The sequence below is a fragment of the Rhincodon typus genome, chromosome 10, assembly GCF_021869965.1.
Source record: "Rhincodon typus isolate 14 chromosome 10, sRhiTyp1.1, whole genome shotgun sequence".
NCBI classification, from domain to species: domain Eukaryota; kingdom Metazoa; phylum Chordata; class Chondrichthyes; order Orectolobiformes; family Rhincodontidae; genus Rhincodon; species Rhincodon typus.
In genome coordinates this window covers 75,780,795-75,800,276 of record NC_063341.1, presented here as the reverse complement: position 1 = coordinate 75,800,276, position 19,482 = coordinate 75,780,795, and positions in this window count along the sequence as shown.

Genomic DNA, 19,482 nt, shown 5'->3' with positions numbered 1-19,482 from the left:
TTGGTGGGCCTTCGCACCCATGGGAGTTAGGTAGCAATACACAGTGTGACTTCTCCTGTGTTGTTCTACAGGGTGTGAGGGGGTGCTGGTGTTGGATTGGAGTGGACAAGGTCACATGACATCAGGTTATAGTTCAACAGGTTTATTTGAAAACACAAGCTTTTGGAGTCCTGCTCCTTCACCAGACTTCACCTAATGAAGGAGCAGCGCTCCGAAAACTTGTGATTTCAAGTAAACCGTTGGACTATAACCTGGTGTCCTGTGACTTCTGGCTTCATTCTATAGGAAGCATTGCTGCTGAGTAACAATCTGAAAAAGGCTCAACAGGTCAAGTGCTGTGCCTAGGGTACAGCGCGCTGTCAGAATGGGGCGCCTCGATATTAAAACCGACCCCATTTGCCCTCTCAGGGGGTATGAAATTCTGCACAATTCTGCAGAAGAGAAGGGAACTCCAACCCTGGTGGCCTGGCCACTACTAAACCCCCAGTCAACCACTACAAACAGAATCTCTAATCATTGTTGCTGTGGGATCTTGCTCTGCATCTGCTGTGTTCTGAAGAAGGGGCCCTGGACCTGAAACATGAACTCTGCTTTCTGTGCATAGATGCTAACAGACCTGCTGAGTTTCTCCAGCAATTTCTGTTTTTGGTTCTGATTTCCAGCATCTGCAGTTCTTTGGGCTTTTTTCTGTTATCAGTTGTGTTTCCGACCGTAAAATTCAGAAGCAGTTCCGAGGATGTAAAAAACTGAGGGATGGTCTCCAAGTGTCTCTGCAGCTTTCACAGAATTCCCCATAATTGTTACAGCACAGAAAAAGGCGGCCATTCAGCTGATCATGCCTGTACTGGCCAGTTAAACAACTATTAGTACCCAACACCACTCTCTTGTTTGCTCTCTATACTCTCACACATTATTTTATCCATTTTTTCTTTCCTTTTATAAAACATTTATTCACATTACATGGATTCACAACAGGGAAATGCATGTGTAAATGAGGTGTGAAGGCCCAGTTTTGGCTTCAAGGCACAGAGGGCAAATTCTGCGCCATTCTTGATATTGGATTCACTTAGATGAATGCATCACTGACACAATGAAACTGCTTGTCCAGTAAATGTTCCTTAAAAGCCATTTCCTTCACCCCCAGCAATCCTTACAATCTCTCAACTTGCAACCCAGAGAGAAAAAACATTTTAAAAACCCAGTAATCCTGGGAAACTAACATACTGGTCAGGCTGGAGCCCTAGTTTGAAGTATACAAGAGGGATCAGACTGGTATGTGTCATTTGTCAGTTTTACTGGTTTCTACTGTCTTGGAAATAGGGTTGAGACAATGACAACGTGACTCCAGACCCACAGCAATGTGGTTGACTCTTAACTGCCCTCTGGGCAATTAGGGATGGGGAATAAATGCTGGCCCAGTCAGTGATGCCCTCATCCCGTGAATGAATTTAAAATATCCCTGCAATTATATAGCATCTTCCACATTTTGACAGTGAGCCACATCAGGAGGTGTTGGAGCCTGGTCAAAGACATGAGGTTTAACAGGCATCTCAAAGGAGGTGAGAAGGATAGAGAGGAAAAGAGACATGGGCATGGAATTCTATGTTTAGGCAGCTGAAGGCATGGCTGGCAATGATGGAGAGATCAGAATTGGAAGACTGCAAGTACCTTGGAGGGTTGTGGAGCAGATGGCAGAGATAGAGAGAGGGAGAGGACATGAAGGGTTTTGCAAAGCTTGAAGAGAACATGAAAAGCAAGGAGATAGCAAGAACTGCAGATGCTGGAGTCAGAGATAACACAGTGTGGAGCTGGAGGAGCACAGCATGCCAGGCAGCATCAGAGGAACAGGAAAATCAACAGGTCAGGACCCTTCTTCAGAAATGGGGGAGGGGCAAGGGAGCTGGGAAATAAATAGAGAGAGGAGGGGTGGGGCTGGGGAAGGAAGGTGGGATGGTGTTAGGTGAGTGCAGGTAGGGAGTTGTGGGGATTGGTCAGTGAGGCGGGAGGAGCAGATAAATGGGAGAGAAGATGGACAGGTTGTGTCAGGTCAAGGGGGCGGGGATGAGCGGGAGGGTTGGTCATGGGATGAGGCCGGGGGTAGGGAGATTTTGAAACTGGTAAAGCAAGGTATTGCGGCACAGAGAAAAGATGAGGCAGTAAGCTGCAGACATTTGCTCTGAAAGCATCGAGGTCACAAACTGAGAGCAGGTGGGCCAAAGTGAGTTTTCAGATACCACAGGATGACGGTCTGAACATCTATCCTTTGAGAATGTTCGGAATATGCCATTAGCAACCTTGGGCTTCACATGGGGGCCACTCTTGTAAAGCTGCTGCACCTTCGATGTGGAAATATTGGACAGAGTCCAGAAATGATTCACGAGAACGCTTCCAGGAAGAAGGAACCTCAGTTTTGAAGAGAGTTTGGAAGGATAGAGAGGATATGCAACTGTTTCCCTCAGAGGAAAGAAGGCTGAGATGAGACTTGAAAGAGGCGTTTCAAATCACGAGGTGTCTGGGCAGAGTGGAGAAGGAGAAAATATTTCCACTCATGAAACCGTTGAGAATTAAACAGTAATTGGTAAAAGAGGCAGGAGTGAAGATTATCATGCAGAGGGTGTTTAGTGTTGTGTACAGCTTCCTTCAAGCCTGAACTGGTCCAGTTTTGATTGTGATATCCATCCTTCTGGCCAACTTAACATGAGGTTTATTGCATTTCCGTGACTATTTAGGGATTACATTGATATCAACTGCATCGCTACAGCGCCTGTTATCTGCACACAAAACCCTGGGTCTGTCCCTTACAAGTTGCTTTTACACTCTGATCAAGTCCTTGCAAATATCATTATGCTTGCTGCACTCCACCAAGTACTAACGTCTTTTGGGCCCATGTGCAATAGTTCAAATCTGGTCTGCAGTGTCTGAGAGTGTGGTGGAAGTGGTTTCAATCAAGCTAATTCAAAGCTAAGTTAGATAGTTATCTGAAAAGGAAAAAATTGTGCAGGGTTACAACAAGAAGGTGGAAGAATGATGCAAGATGAATCGCTCTCTCAGGGAGTTGGTACGCACACAATGGGATGAATGGCCTATCTGCACTGATGCAATCACTTTGTTATCCATTTCTGCAAAATGGGCATCGCTGGCCGGGGCAGCATTTACTGCCCATCCCTAGTTGCCCCTTGAGAAGGTGGTGGTGAACTGTCTTCCTGAACCGCTGCAGTCCATGTGCTGTGGGGAGACCCACGATGCCTTTAGGAATTATTAATAGGTTAACGAAGCTAAATCAGGACTTTAATTAGGATTTTTTTGGCAAACACTTTTAAAAATTGTAGGTTTTACTGGAGCAGTGAGTTCTGTTTGTAGTTGTTATCTTTTCATTCAATCTTGGAACCTCAAAGGGAGTTCAGCACTGCATCGTTACAGGTTTGAAAGTCAGACGTCCGCCTGCACTGTGTTAGCTAATCTTGACAGTTGGCGTTTGCTGAGAAGTGGCCTTGATGGAAGGGAGGGGAAGCCAGGCATGCCTCCTGCTGTTGACTGCTATTCAGTACCTCCAGCTGCACAGCATGTGTTTGAATATACACATCATCCTGGGCAGGGAATGCTCATTTATTTTTGGCGGGCGGATTTTGTGAGCAGGATAGTGTTTGAAAACCCACAGGCCTGAGAAAAGGACGACAGCTTCAAGCTGAAAGTTTAAAAAGTAATAATAAACTCCCCCAAAAACTGTGCACGGACATGTACCATTCAACAGTGACTTTCCAAAACAAAAAGGAAATGTGATCAATTGCGCAGACAGGGAGAAACTATTTCTGCTGACAGGAGGTGAACAGAAGACGCAGATTTAAAGGTGGGAACCAGATGGAGATAAGGCGAAGTATTTTTACACAGCGAGCTGTGTTGTTTTGGAATGCATTGTCTGATAGGATAGTAGAAGCAGGTTTGATAGTGGCTTGCGCAGAGGAAATTAGATAAATGCTTTAAAAGAAAAGACTTGCAGGACAGTGAAGAAGGTGTTTGGTATTCTTGCTTTTATTGGTCAGTGCACTGAGTGTAGGAGTTGGAAGGTCATGTTGTGGCTGTACAGGACTTTGGTTCGGCCACTTTTGGAATACTGCATTCAGTTCTGGTCTCCTTGCTTTGGAAGAATGTTGTGAAACTTGAACGGGTTCAGAAAAGATTTACAGGGATGTTTCCAGGGTTGGAGGGTTTGAGCTACAGGGAGAGGCTGAATAGATGGGACTATTTTCCCTGGAGCGTCAGAGTCTGAGGGGTGACCTTATAGAGGTTTATGAAATCACAAGGAGCATGGCTAAGGTGAATAGTCAGGGTCTTTTCCCCGGGGTGGGGGAGTCCAAAACTAGAGCGCAGAGGTCTAAGGTGAGAGGGGAAAGATTTAAAAGGGATCTGAAGGACAACATTTCCACACAGACGGTGGCGTGTGTATGGAATGAGCTGCCAGACAACATGGTGGAGGCTGGTACAATTACAACATTTAAAAACCATCTGGATGAGTATATGAATAAGAAGGGTTTAGAGAGTTTTGTGCCAAACGCTGGAAAATGGGACTAGGTTAATTGGAGTTATCTGGTAGGCATGGACGAGTTGGACCGAAGGGTCTGTTTCCGTGCTGTACAGCTCCATGACTCTATGGTTACGGGGAGAAAGCAGAATAGTGCGACTGACTGGATAGCCTCTTCAAAATAGCAGGAATGGTAAAGATGGACTGAATAGCCATTTTCTATATGTATCATTCTACAATGAGGCGATTCCAGAGCAATCTCCCAGCCTCATGAACCTCGAGGTGAAGCCCCGATACGGTCTCGAGCCGAGGCCTGGTGTGGACTGGAGGCTCGGTGCCAGCACAGTCTGGGTTGGAGGACCACTGTTCTGAATTTTTATTTCCACAATGCTGGACTTCTCTTTTCTCTACTTTTCTAAGATCTTACAAGTGAAGAAGTTGTACCTAGGCACCTTTGTATCTGAGATGGCGCTGTAAGTGTCGACTTTCAAACTTTTCACCGTACTCGTTTGAGCTCATTGTAATTCTAAACCAAACTATAACTATCTACATAACCTGCCGTTAACCCTGACCAAGAGAAGCTTCAAGTTATCAACAGCTCTTAAAACATCTATGTGAAAACATTAAACCACCCCCTAAAATCAATGTAAAAACACACAGTAAGCAATAGAAACATAACGTAGGGGGGATATACATCACTGTTTTACCTTATGTATAGCATAAATACTTGGTAGATCGTGGCATTTGAGGTATACATTTTTTGCTAATTAATCAACAGTGCAAGTTAAAACCAAGTTTGTTGTACTCCGTAGATTGTGGCATATTTCTTGTTTTCACATTTGTTTACGTGATGTAGGCATCACTGGCTGGGCCCAGCATTTGTTGCCTATCCCTCATTGGTTAAAGTCAACCATATTGCTCTGAGTCTGGAGTCACATGTAGGCCAGACCAGGTAAGGATGGCAGTTTCCTTCCCTAAAGGACACTAATGAACCAGATGGGTTTCTCCTGACAATCGGCAATGGATTCATGGTCACCATTAGATTTTTCTAATTGAATTCAAACTCCACCATCTGCCATGGCAGGATTCAAACCCAGGTCCCCAGAACATGACCTGGGTCTCTGGATTGTTGGTCTAGTGACAAGTCTAACATGTCTGGAGTCACATGTAAGCCAAGTCAGGAAAGAACAGCAGATTTCCTTCAGTAATTCCCTTCCCTAAAGAACATCAGAGAACCAGGTGGATCCTTTACACCAATCGATCATGGTTATATTATGTTATCGTACCATTTTTTATTGTGGATCAGAGGCGAGAGAGAAAAAGAGCTAACATTTCGGGTCTGTGGCCTATCAGCAGAACAAGTTCTGTGTTTCTCTATTAACTCAGTTTCCCTCTCCTCACACAGTGCCACAGCTTGCTGAGTAACCCAGAATTTTCTGTTTTATTTAATTTCATATTTCTATTGTTGTGATTATCTTTCATGTTTTGCTGACTGATGCGCAATTTCAAGCCAAGTCACACACACACTCACACACACTGCAGAGAGGTTGCGATCCAAACAGACGTCTTCAGCGCAGTGTCGACAAATGTGATAAAGGTGTATTGCAGAGTCACACATGTCCAGATACTGGACTGATGCGTACTTCGGAGATCTCTCCTCATAGCCTGAATGTCTTAACGCCCACACTCATTCAGCCTTTACAGCAGAACTTTACAGCACTGAGACCCAAAGCCACTTTCATGTGGGCCACGGCTAAGAGCCAGCCCTGTCCCGTGGGGAGGTTTTATTGTTGGCAACAGCACCAGATGTGACACAACTCCTTCAACGACAAACCGCTGATTAAATTAGTTGGTGCTTGCTTCTCTTGACAAGGGACTGGTTCTCGCAGGGAAAGTCCGTGATTGGGAGAACCTTCCTGGTTAATCTGTGGGGCCAATTCCAACAAACACTGCCAGGAAACATCCGGAAGCATTAGCCTGGCAACACTGGGCTTGGGGTGGGGAGAATGCCCATGGTTAACTACTGGCATTCTGCCTTGTAACACTTACATCAAGGTGAGGGCCCAAGGTTAGAGCCCAAAGCAGAGGACATCTTCAAGGTTGGGATGGTGAGAAGGTAAAAAAGAAAACAAAGAAAGAAAGAAAACATGACAGAATGAGAAAGCAAGATGGGGAGAGAAAGCTGATGGAGAGAATCAGAGTGGGAGAAAGTGAGAGTGTGAAAATGAGACAGTGAGAAAGAGAGATAAAGAGAGAGTAAGTTTATTTGTGTAAGAATGTGAGTGAGAGAGTGTGAGTCAGAGAGAAAGTCATGAAAGACAGAGTGTGAGTGAGAGAGGAGAGTGTGAGTGAAGGAGAAAGTGATGAGCAAGAGTGTGAGTGAGAGAGTGTGTGAAAGATAATGTACAAGTGAGCGAGACAGCATGAGTAAGAGAAACAGTGTGAGAGAGAGTGAGTGAAAGACAGAAAGTGAATGAGAGCATGTGGGTGAGAGAGAGAGAGAGGGAGAGAGAAAGAGAATAAAAACGAGATAGAAAGACCAAATAAAATAAGTTGGAAAGAAAGAACTTTTATCTGTAGCACCTTTTACAAACTCAGGAGATCTCAAAAACACTTAAGAACCAATTAAGTATTTCTGAATTGTGGCAGTGTTGTGGGAAACGGTACAACATCAATCATCAAACAGAATGTAAGAGTTGAACCAAAACAGGAAGAAGAGATAGTGACTTCAGGCATCACATGTCTGTGAACTAGTGGATGGAGGAATTGATTTCGCATCAGAAGAACTTTATGAACTTGAGTCTCAAGAGGAATGTGAGATTTCTTTGTCCATTATTTGAATGGAGGAACTAAACTCATTTCAAATAAACTTGCTTGAGGGATGGTGGAGGAATTTCATGTATGGATTTTACACATTGAAATGCTACCAGTTAGCATGCCCAATCCCAAAGTATTGATTGTAACACTGCCTGAGGACCATATCTTCTGACCCATCAGATCCTTACTGACTATGATGCTGCCAGTTCAGGGTGACTCATGTTACATTATCAAAATACTTAACCTGAGCAACTTCTTCACGGTGACATTAATTGGCTAAACTGCTTCAGAGGATTCATTTTTGGTTTGATTTTTTGTCCCTTGACAAGAGGAGCATGCACCAACTAATTAAATTCACTAAACCTTCATTTCATCGTAGAGGTCCTGGAGCTGGCAGCAAAGATAAAGTCTGGGAATAACTATCTGAAGACCAGTGAGTGAGCATACAATACAGTATTGGTAAAAAAAGAACATGTAACAAGTCTACTTTTGCTGAATCCCGTGTTCGGTAAAGTAAGTCTATTTACTGGAAAAGATCACATGATATCGCCATCATTCATAACCTTGCTCACGATTTTATTTCAGTATCACTGTTGTTGGTGATTTGTACAATGTGATTGTTTAATATCCCAGCCCATCCCTTCCCAGATGTGCCCATGCAGCTCGCTGTTCTGCACAGTCTCTGGATAACCTGCTGTGCGAGGGGCTTGGCATCAACACTTTTTGTTTTCCAACAAGCTTGAGGCATCAATGGTGGCACAGCCTCCTGCTCTCTCCACTGAAGACCCACGTTGTTCCACGCCAAGCCTGGCATCCTGGACACAGGGCCTGTTTGTAGAGCGTCTGCAATATTGAAGGTTTTGCGATAATGCAGCCATGCAGCATTGGTCAAGGGAGGTTGCTACCGGTGTGGAAGCAGCATCCAGGAATGAGCTTCATCTCAGTCTGCTTTTGGCGTTCACAAGTTGCTGAAAATTTCATTCATCAGCCATGATTCTGTTGTCACTGATTCCAAAGGCCAAAGGCTCATAGAGTCTCACAGTGCGGAAACAGAGAACTCATCCACGCTGACCAGCTTTCCCAAACCTAACTTAGTCCCATTTGCCTGCGTTTGGCTCATATCCCTTTAAACCTTTCCTATTCATTTGCCTGTCCAAATGTCTTTTAAATGTTCTAACTGTACTCACCTCCACCACTTCCTCTGGCAGCTCATTCCATATATGCACCACCCTCTGTGTGAAAAGGTAACCTCTCAGACCCATTCTAAATTTTTCCCCTCTCACCTTAAACCTATGCTCTCTAGTTTTGAATGCCCCGACCATAGGGAAAAGACCTTTGCTATTTATTTTATCTGTGCCTTCACCTTACCTTATCTTTATTAATTTATTAATCGACTGATATTTGCATGAAGTGACAGAGGTCATACAGCAGGGGGTCAGAGACACAGATTCAACATCATGATAGGACTTGTAATTGGCTCTATAACAGCAATGCTCACAGAATTTTGAAAGAAACATTTGGTAAGTTTTTTGAATTGCAGTCAAAGAATGAGACTGACAGTGGGATTTGACCAGAAACTACTCTGATCTATAGGAATCAATGGAAACAGAAAATAAGTAGGTTCTATAACAGTTTATATCCGAGCTTTCAAAAGCGAACTACTGTCGGCTGGCACCGCTGACAAAGCGTGTGCTTTGTAGGTCAGGGCATGAGAAACGTCACTGGGTACACTTCAGTTCTTTAGTCTCCTGACTCCCCATAACCTGTCCACATCTACGAAGCGCAAGTCACAGCTTCAACAAGGCTCAGGAAGCTTGACACCATCCAAGGCAAAGCAGCCCACATGATGTTATAAACCTCTAAAAGGTCACCCCTCAACCTCCTATGCCCCAGCCAATCCAGCCTCTCCTTACAGGGCCTACACTCTAATGTGGTACTAAAGCAGTTGGCGCACTGCTGGTGATCCCAACTTTCAGCTGAAACATTAAACCAACACCTCTCCTTCCTCCAAGGAGGATGTAAAGAATCACTTGGCCGCTATTTTGAAGACCAGCAGTGGAGTTCCAGCTTGAGCCAAAACTTGTTCCTCGGACAACATTCCAGACCCAAAATGTCAGCTTTCCTGCTCCTCTGATGCTGCTTGGCCTGCTGTGTTCATCCAGCTCTACACCGTGTTATCTCAGATTCTCCAGCATTGGTAGTTTCTACTATCTCTCATTGCAAAATCAGGTTGCCTTGTCACTCACCACATTGTAGTCTGTGGTTGTTTGATGTGTGCATATTGGTTGTAGTCCTTCCTACATTACAAGAGTAACTACAATTCAGAAATACATCACTGACTTAAAAACAAACGCGTGGTGGAAGAGAACTTGAATCTCACTGAAAAGAGATACACGTTGCTCAACTTAATTGCCCTACATTCAATACAAATGCAAGAATGCCAGCTTACAAACGATCACATTCATTTATACCACTTCAGGAAAGGGTGTTGATTGGTTGCCATGGAGGAGACAATGGGAAAATACAGAGATAGTAGGAACTGCAGATGCTGGAGAATCCGAGACAACAAGGTGCAGGGCTGGATGAACACAGCAGGCCAAGCAGCATCATAGGAGCAGAGAGGCTGACGTTTCGGGCCTAGACCCTTCATCAGAAAGGCTTCTCAAGGTCCTGGGTTGCTTTCTCCATGGCAACCAAACCACATTCTTGTCCTGCAGTACAAATTGTTGTGATCACTTTTGTCCTGATGAGCGCAAGATAAAATGCTTCGGCAGCATGACTCGCTTAGATCTCAACATCTGGGATACCCTGGGATGGTGAATGGCGCCCTATAAATGCAAGCGTTTTCTTCATAAATTGATGAAATTTGTATCTTTCATCCTCGCCATCACTTTTAAAGTTACTCTGCACTGTCGCTTTTGGAAGAAATACAATCTGTGCACTAATTTGGTGAATTGATCAAATGATTTACTGAAAAGGCAGATTCTATCCAAGCAAGTTGACTCAAAAACTGAACAAACCTAAGCTATAAAAGACAGTCTAATAGAGTCATAGAGTTGTACAAAACAGAAACAGACCCTTCGGTCCAACTCATCCACGCTGACCAGATATCTAAATTAATCTAGTCCCATTTGCCAGCATTTGGTCCATATCCCTCTAAACCCTTTCCATTCATGTACCCATCCAGATGCCTTTTAAATGTTGTAATTATACCAGTGTCCACCACTTCCTCTTGCAACTCATTCCATACATGCACCACCCTCTGTCTGAAAAGGTTGCCCCTTAGGTCCCTTTTCTATCTTTCCAGTCTCACCTTAAACCTATGTCCTCTAGTTTTGGACTGCTCCACACTGGGGAAAAGACCTCTATTTACCCTATGCATGCCCCTCATGATTTCATAAATCTCTATAAGGTCATCTGTCAGGCTCTAACGCTCCAGAGAAAATAGCCCCTCCCTACAGCTTGGTATGGCAACTGCTCTTCCCAAGACTGCAAGAAATTACAGAGAGCTGTGAACACAGCCCAGTCCATCACACAAACCAGCCTTCCATCCACTGACTCCATCTATATTTCCCACTGCTTCAGAAAAGCAGCCAACATCATCAAAAACTCCTCCCACCCCGGTTATACACTCTTCCACTCTCTACCATCGAGCAGAAGATACAAAAGTTTGAAAACGTGTACCAACAGATTCAAGAACAGCTTCTTCCCCGCTGTTCTCAGACTTATGAAAGGACCTCTTGCATATTAGAGTTGACCTTTCTCTGCACCTTCTCCGTAGCTGTAACACTATATTCTGTATCCTGTTCTACTACCCTGATGTACACGTGTACGGAATGATTTGTCTAGATAGCACGCAAAACAAGACCTTTCACTGTAGCTCAGTACATATGACAATAGTAAATTAAACACAAATACAAGCTGTGTCAATTCTTGAAGGTCTGACGAATGTGGTAACATTTACAGGGAGTCTCCTGCACCAATAAGTGCAGAGTGTCCCAAAACAGTAACGTTTGAAAACCAAAGCTCTGGGTGTTTGAAATATTCTCATAACAATTCTCTTTAAATCTTTTGCTCACATCTTAATCTCAGAATATGTTTTAGCTTAGTGCTGGCCTCAAAAACCTAGCCGCTAATCAGAAACACATGCATCAAAAATATATTAAGCCTCCCCCTGCTTGCTCAGTTGCTGTGGAAATGGTCGGCCTCAGCAAATGCACAAAGGTTCATTATTGAACTGCCCCTCCACAGTGATCAGCTTTGATTAGGAGCTGGGATAGCTCTTTCAACACAAACCTCTTTGACCTCAGTGTCTCAGGGATAGAGGAGGTGGGGGGGGGGGAATTTTCTTTCATATTCTAAAAGGCTCCACTCCTCGCGTGTGGCAATCCAGATGTGCATCTTGTATGAAGACTTTGCTGTGATGTGAACTCCACTCCCAGGCGGGCTAGTAACACAGTCCTGGCACACTTTATGTTTAATTTGGTGTCACTGGAAAGACTAACATTTGTTCCCTTCCCTGACTGCCCTTGAACTGAGTGGCTATCCGGGCCAATATACTGGGCAGTTAAGAGTCAACCACATTGCTGTAGGTCTGAAGTCACATGTAGGTCAGACCAGGTAAGGATGGCAGATTTCCTTCCTTAAAGGACATTAGCGAATCAGATAACTGTTGGTATGACTAACCGTCACTTTCAGATATAAATTAATGAAATTGAATTTGAACCAGATGGGGTCTTTATGACAATCATCAGTAGCTTCCCTGAACCTACATTTCTACCTACAGCTTACTCCAACCCTCTCACAATCCTACGTTCAGCATGTACACCAACCCTTTCCAGCGATAATTAAATCTGAGAAAGAGTCACTCGACCTGAAATGTCAGCTCTGCTTACTCTCCACAGATGCTGCCAGACCTGCTGAGCTTTACCAGCAATTTCTGGTTTTGCTTTAAATGGCTTTTCCGTTTGTTTCAAATTTCCAGCATCTGCAGTATTTTGCCTTTATAACAATAGCATTATAGTCATTGTTACTGACATTAGCTTTCAGTTCCTCGTTTTATTCACTCAATTCAAACCCTACTATCTGCCATGGTGGGATTCGAACCTGTTGTCCCCATTGCACCAAATAAGACCACTGGACGACTAACCCAGTGATAGTACCACAATGCCATCATCTCAATCTAGGATCTCACAAGCACATACTGGCACACCTGCAACCTATGCAGTTGTCCATACCAGACTTGCTGAGTGAGTTACTGGGAGTTAGAATATCAAGCGTTTCATAAAGGCGAAGAAAGGTCCTCACATAGCTACTTCCCAAGGGTTATTTTTGTTGTTAGTGGAAAATTAGTTTGATCCTGAAGCCTATCCACCCTTTGTAAGGCAAAAAACATGATGGAATGTTCTCCACCTGCTTCGATGGGTGCAACTCCTCTCAAGAAGCTCAAAACCATCCCGAATAAAACAGCTCACTTGAATTGCACCACCTTCAACACCCACTCCCTTCACTACTGACACACAGTGTGTCCTATCTCCAAGATGCACTGCAGAAATTCCCCAAAGATCCTCAGACAGCACCTTCCGAACACACGACTACTTCCATCTAGAAGGACAAGGGCAGCAGATAGATGCAAACACTACCACCTCCAAGTTCCCCTCCAAGCCACTCACCATATCACTGTTCCTTCACTGTCGCTGGGTCAAAGTCCTGGAATTCCTTCCCTAATGGCATTGTGGGTGCCCCTGCACCATATGCAGTGGTTGACCACCATGTTCTCCAGGGCAATTAGGGATAGGCAATAAATACATCAACTTGCCAGTGAGACTCAAATCCCAAAGTAATGGATTACTTAACATAATAGACATGAATAATGGATTAAAGTAATGGACAAAGGAGCTGTTTTTCCATGGGAAAGCCTGGGGACATGAATGATCTGATGAAGAGCAGTCCCATTTAGAGGGTGAAGGTTCCATTTAATCACTAGAGGCCAGATCGCATTGAGTGACCAGAGCAATGGTCAAACGTTCTGGCCACATGAAAGGGGTCCCAGCCCAAGTTGAAAAGAAAATGGGAGGCCTCTGGCCTGGTACACAGGTGGTCATACATTCGTACAGGTCTACAGCACTGAAAAAGGTCCTTTGGCCCATCCAAAACAAGCACTAACTATTCTAATCCCATTCTCCAAAACTTGGCTCATCGCCTTGCAAACCTTGGCATCGCCAAGTGTACATCTGAACACTTTTTCAATATTACGAGGGTTCCTGCATTTCCCACCTTTACCGGAAGCGAGTTCCAGGTTCCCACCACCCTCTTGGTGTAAAAAGGAAATCCTCACATCCCCTCTACAGCTCCCGGCCCAGGGGAGGCAGAGGTAAGAGGGGATGCTCAGGGGGCATATGTGAGGAGAGGAAAGAGTTAAATCTGTGCCAAGTTCTACCACGTGTGGCTTTGTACTTTAAAATGGGATTGAGTGTGTCAGCCGTGGGATTCTCCTTGACTGATGCCAAGCTGCATTCAGACACGTACACCAAATTAATTCCTTAATGTTTAACTGCAATAAAAAGTGCTTTGTGCCAAAACCTAAGAAGATGAAACAGATTCTGTTGTTTGACAGACACTGATGTATTGCAGGAGAGCACTGGCCAAACTCTATTGGACTCTATAAACTCAGTGCTCTGCTGGCATCAGTTAGTGGCAAATAAATTTGAAATCACTCAGAGTTTTGGTAGTCCTTTTGTTTTAAAATAATCTTTCCATCAAAATTAAGAGGCCTGAAGTGAAAATCATTCAGAACTGTCCCATTTTTCAAATCAAATTGTTTTCAATTTCCCAGGAGCACAGCGACACCATGTTTTGATTACACAGGTGGCTAAAATGCATCTAACCCTAATGTTTGTTTTATTGAATTAGTCGGCATTCTGTTAATTGTGTGTGTCCATTAACGTGCACTTCTTCTGCAGATAAATCTTACATAATTACCCCCTTAATGAGCAGAAAGTTTTTTTTCCCCCTCTCCCTGCAGGGGAGGAATGCGATAATCAAAAAAAGAGGAAAACACCTGGGACTCAAATGCTGACAAGATAGATGGCAAAAGCATTGCTCTGTACACGCCTCCATCCTCCCCTAACAACTGACCAATTTCACCAATCCCTTCCCTTCTGTGCCATTATTTTGAGCCATAAATGACCTGGAACATTCCCAGTTCATACCTTGCTCTGCACGGAGACCCTAGATGGCCTATAGTGGACTTGAGTTCCGTGCATCTGGGATGAAGTTCAAAGGCAGTGAGAACTTCAGTTCCTGTTGCTCCCCCATTCGTGGGAGTCCAATCAGCTGCCTGAGCCCCCACACTCTCTCCGAAGAAATGTTGCTGCCTCTCTTTTCTCCCTTGAGGTGCTCCTCAAAAACCTGTGTCTTTTGCCAAGTGCCCGCCCCTGTCATGTGGCTCGGCGTCAGATGTTGTTTCATCTGGCTACCGTGAAGGCGACTCACAACTCTTCGCGAAATGCAGGGTTCTACATAAAGGCGGTTTCCTGTTGTTGCTCTCTGGCCCCTGCTGGGCAGTCTGACCAATCAGGCCCACTGGGCGATTGCAGGCCTAGACAATTGCAACCACTCAATCTAAAGTGAGGAGACACGTGTGAGGACTCTAGACAGAGAACCATTTCTCTATTCCAGTATTACAGTGTCGCAGCCATCACCGGGAGAAATGAGAAAGGGGGTAAAATTTACCCCCTCCTCAAGCATTTGGCATTTTTAAACATTCGATATGCCGGGAAATCATTGTGAGAATGATTATGTACAGACAGAGCAAAACTCTCAATAATTAAAAGCTCCAGCTGACAACCCATTCCATTTTTACGCTTTGAAAAGACTGTCTGACTTAATTAAGGAAGAATCAATAGCTCAGTTACTTCATCAAACTCACAATCCTGTTGGATCTGAACACAAAGATGCATTTGAATATATAAAAAGCATCTCTCATGACCTCAGGGCACATCAGAGTGCTTTATGGTCAATCAAGTGTAGTCACTGTGCAGAGCGGGAGGTGGTGGCGGGGGAACACGGCAGCCATTTTTTACTCAGCAAGAACCGATAAACAACCCTGGGATAATGACACTTAAACGTACTTTAGTCATGCTTGGTTGTGGGGTAAATATTTGTCCAGATATTGGGTAGAAAAGCCCTGACTCTTCTTCGAACTAGAGTTGCAGCAAGTTTCACATTTACACGAGATGTTAGACAAGTGTTTTGGTACATGTCACATAAGAAATAGGAGTGGGAGTAGGCCATCTGGCCCCTTGAGCCTGCTCTGCCATTCAATAAGATTGTGGCTGACCTTTTTGTGGACTCAGCTCCACTTACCCACACACTCACCATAACCCTTAATTTCTTTACTGTTCTTTGCCTTAAAAACATTCAAGAGGGTAGCCTCAACTGCTTCACTGGGCAGGGAATTCCACAGATTCACAACCCTTTGTTTCAAAAGGCAGACAGCTCCTCCAACAATGAACAGTTTTTCAGTGTTGCATTAGAGTATCAGCCCAGGATTTTGTGCCCTACTATCTGGACCATATCTCAGAACCAACAGAAGGCAGGGGTGTTGCTACAACTGATCTCGACGTCCCTGTATCAAGAGAGGGAACTGCAGTGGACAAATAAATCAAAAAAAGAAGGCCAGTCTTCTTTGACGGAAGAATGAGGCACAGAAACCTATAGAATGCCAAACAGGACTAGAACAGGGAAGCGCAGGAAGGGTATTCCCAATAATCAGAGTGTCCACAACCAGGGACCACAGTCTAAGGATGCAGGAGAGGCTATTTAGGACTGAGATAAGGAGAAATTTCTTCACCCAGAGAGTGGTGAGCCTGTGGAATTCACTACCACAGAACACGGTTGAGGCCAAAATATTGAATCTTTTCAAGAAGGAGTTAGGTTTAGTTCCAGGGGAGCGAAAGCAAAGGATAAGATGGATGATCTCCTGCTCCTGTTTTCAATCTTTCTACGAACCAATGACTTTACAACCCACATTCACCCAGAGTGGTTGGCTCTGAAGCTAAATGACCACACTGTACCTTTGTGTCATGATCTTGAAGGCATCTGGGAGGTAGCATTGCACATTTTCCATCTGGAAGAAGTCGGCATCGCAGATCCTGTTATCTGTCCGGCCATAGTTGGCACTCTCAATCACAATGACGTCACTCCCTGGGCAGCGGAGGTCAATGGCATAGCCCTCGCAGGAGAGTTCCCTTCTCACCAGCCCGAATGGCAAGGCAGCTCGGCTGAAACCTGCAAAACACAAACATTTTTATTTCCTTTTGGTGAGAGTTCGGGGAAATCTCAAGCAACCTAGTAACAGTGACCCTAGTCCCATTGGAGCCAATGGTGGGCGTGTAGCAACGTTGCTACAATTAATCTCAAAATCCCTGGATTGAGAAGGGAAGTGGGGGAGTGGGGAGCAGCGCGCCAAAATAGGTCAGCCAGTCTTCCTGTCCCCAATTTGTATCTGATGACATAGCCGTGGCCATTTGGGCCCTCAAAGCTGTTATGCCCTCCAAGAAAATACATGAATTCAACTGCAAACTGGAAGCAATCGTCGTAAAGAGCTGTAAGTGAAGAACCGTCATTTGAGACTGATTATGGAGTGGGTTGCTCCTGCCTAGTTTTTAAACCTAACATCTTCCAGAGAGGAAGAGGTGGGGGACAGTGGGAGAGAGAGAGTGAGAGAGCGACAGAAAGAGAGAGGGAGAGACAGAGGCAGAAAAAGGATTGGGGATGATATGGTATAGGGAATCACAGAACCCCTAGAGTGTAGAAACAGGCTCTTCTGCCCAACAAGTTCACACCGACTCTCAGAGCATCCCACCCAGACCCATCCCCCTATGACTCACCTAATCTACACATCCCTGAACACTACGGGCAATTTAGCATGGCCAATCCACCTAACCTGCACATCTTTGGACTGCAGGAGGAAACCAGAGCACCCGGAGGAAACCCATGCAGACACAGGGAGAATGTGCAAACTCCACACACACAGTCGCCCAAGGGTGGAATCAAACCCAGGTCCCTGGTGTTGTGAGGCAGCAGTGCTAACCACTGAGCCACCATGCCACCCTATACTTAAGGAATCTTTGGAAATAAGGTCAACCCACCACCAGTACGTTTTAAGGCTTCAGCTGCAGCATAGAATTCTTTATTAATGATAGGGGAGAATAAATGCATGTACATTAAAAAAATCTTCAAAAAAATAGAGCCTTTGATAAGATTAGATGCAGGAGTTAGATGGGAAAATGAAATGAAAAGGAGAAAGTGACCAAGATTGCAAATGTATGGTTTAGAGGCTACAAGCCAAAGGATAGAGCTACTGCTATTTCTTGGTTTAAAGATTTGTGGTGAGGATGGTTAACAGAGGTTAGTGTGAGACTGTAGCTCACCATCACCTTCTCAAGAGCAATTAGGGATGGGTAACAAATGCTGGCCTTGCCAGCAAAGCCAACTGTGAAATAAAGGCCATTCAGTGCATTACTCCATTCCCGAAAGCCTTGAGCATGCATGATCAAAGAGAGAAGTGGAATTTTTGGCCACATTATAAAATCTGGCCACAATCCAATCAGCTGCCCCTTCTATGCCCTTTCCATGAATGAACTGATGAAATTTCTGATCTTGTTTGCTTCAGATCCCGAGTGTGCACAGGTCTTCATTTTAATTTAATTCTGTAGGCTAGTTGGTGAATCAGGTCCTGAGGCAGCGATGTCTCTCCCCACTTCTTCTGCTGTTAAGGTGGCTATAGACGAGAGGTCGGGGAGTGGGGGGCAGGGAGAAGTTGTGGGGAGGGATGACTTAGAATCTTATGGTTTGTGGGAGTTCACTGTGAGAGAGCTAGGCTGTTCCTTTAATCATGGCTGCCTTTTTAACATTCATAATTTTTTGAAGATGGTTGCACTAAGACACACAGGGTCACGATTACAAAGCATCTCTATTAACAATTATGAAAGCCATCAAAGTCATGTGCACCAGGGTGAGGGAGGAGAGGATTGGGATCTGTCCAGAGAAACGAGCAGTGGAACATGATTTTAGGTTAGTCCCGGAATGCATTACATACATGATGGAAATTTCGATGCTTTTTTTTCCTCAATCTGCTCTGCAGCTCACAGGAACAGAAACTCACTTTCACTTAAGAGGGAGGTTGCATGAAAGAAGTAGCAAATAATCCTGAAACCTGCAATACATATCCATCAGGGAAATGTCTCACACCAGAATCAGCTCATTCCTCCTCTCTTGTCTATGGTTGATTTGATTTGATTTATTATTGTCACATGTACCGAGGTACAGTGAAAAGTTTTATTTTGTGTGCAGTACAGGCAGATCATACCATGCAAAGTGCATTAGGGTAATAGAACAGAGTGAGGAATACAATGTTACGGCTGCAGAGAAGATGCACAGAGAGTGAAATAAACATTAAATTTACAATTTGAGAGGTCGATTCAGAAGTCGAATAACAGCAGGGAAGAAGATGCTCCTGAATCTGCTGACATTTGTGTTAAGCTTTCATATCCTCAGCCAGATGGAAGAGGTGGAAAGACATTATAACTGGGGTTGGAGGGGTCTTCGATTATGTTGGCTCCCTTCCTGAGGCAGCGAGAAGTGTAGATGGAGTGTAGATTGTGCAAGGATTTGACGACACTGCATCTGGAACACTGTGTATCACTGTGGTCTCCATATTTAAGGAAGGATGTCTATGCTCTGTAGAATGTACAGTGAAGGATAACTAGATTGGTCCCTATGATGAGGATGTTGACCTCTAGTGCAAGCTTGAATGAATTGTGTCTCTATTCTATAGTGTTTACAATAGAGTCAATCTCTTTGAAACATGCAAGATTCTGAAGGGGCTTGGCAGCAATAAGAAGAACAAGAGACGATCAAATTGACACATGGCATTGTTAGCGTTGAGAGGGTGCGTCCTGTGGCTGGAGTTTAGAGCCAACAAGTCACAGCCTCAGGATAAGGGGTTAGCCTTTTAGGACTGAGAAGGGGAGAAATTTTTGTACTCACATAGATTGAGTTAAACAAATTTTTGAGTGCTAAGAGAGAGAGAAAGAAAGAGAGCGTGAGCGTGACAGAGAGACTGGAAAATGGATTCAAAA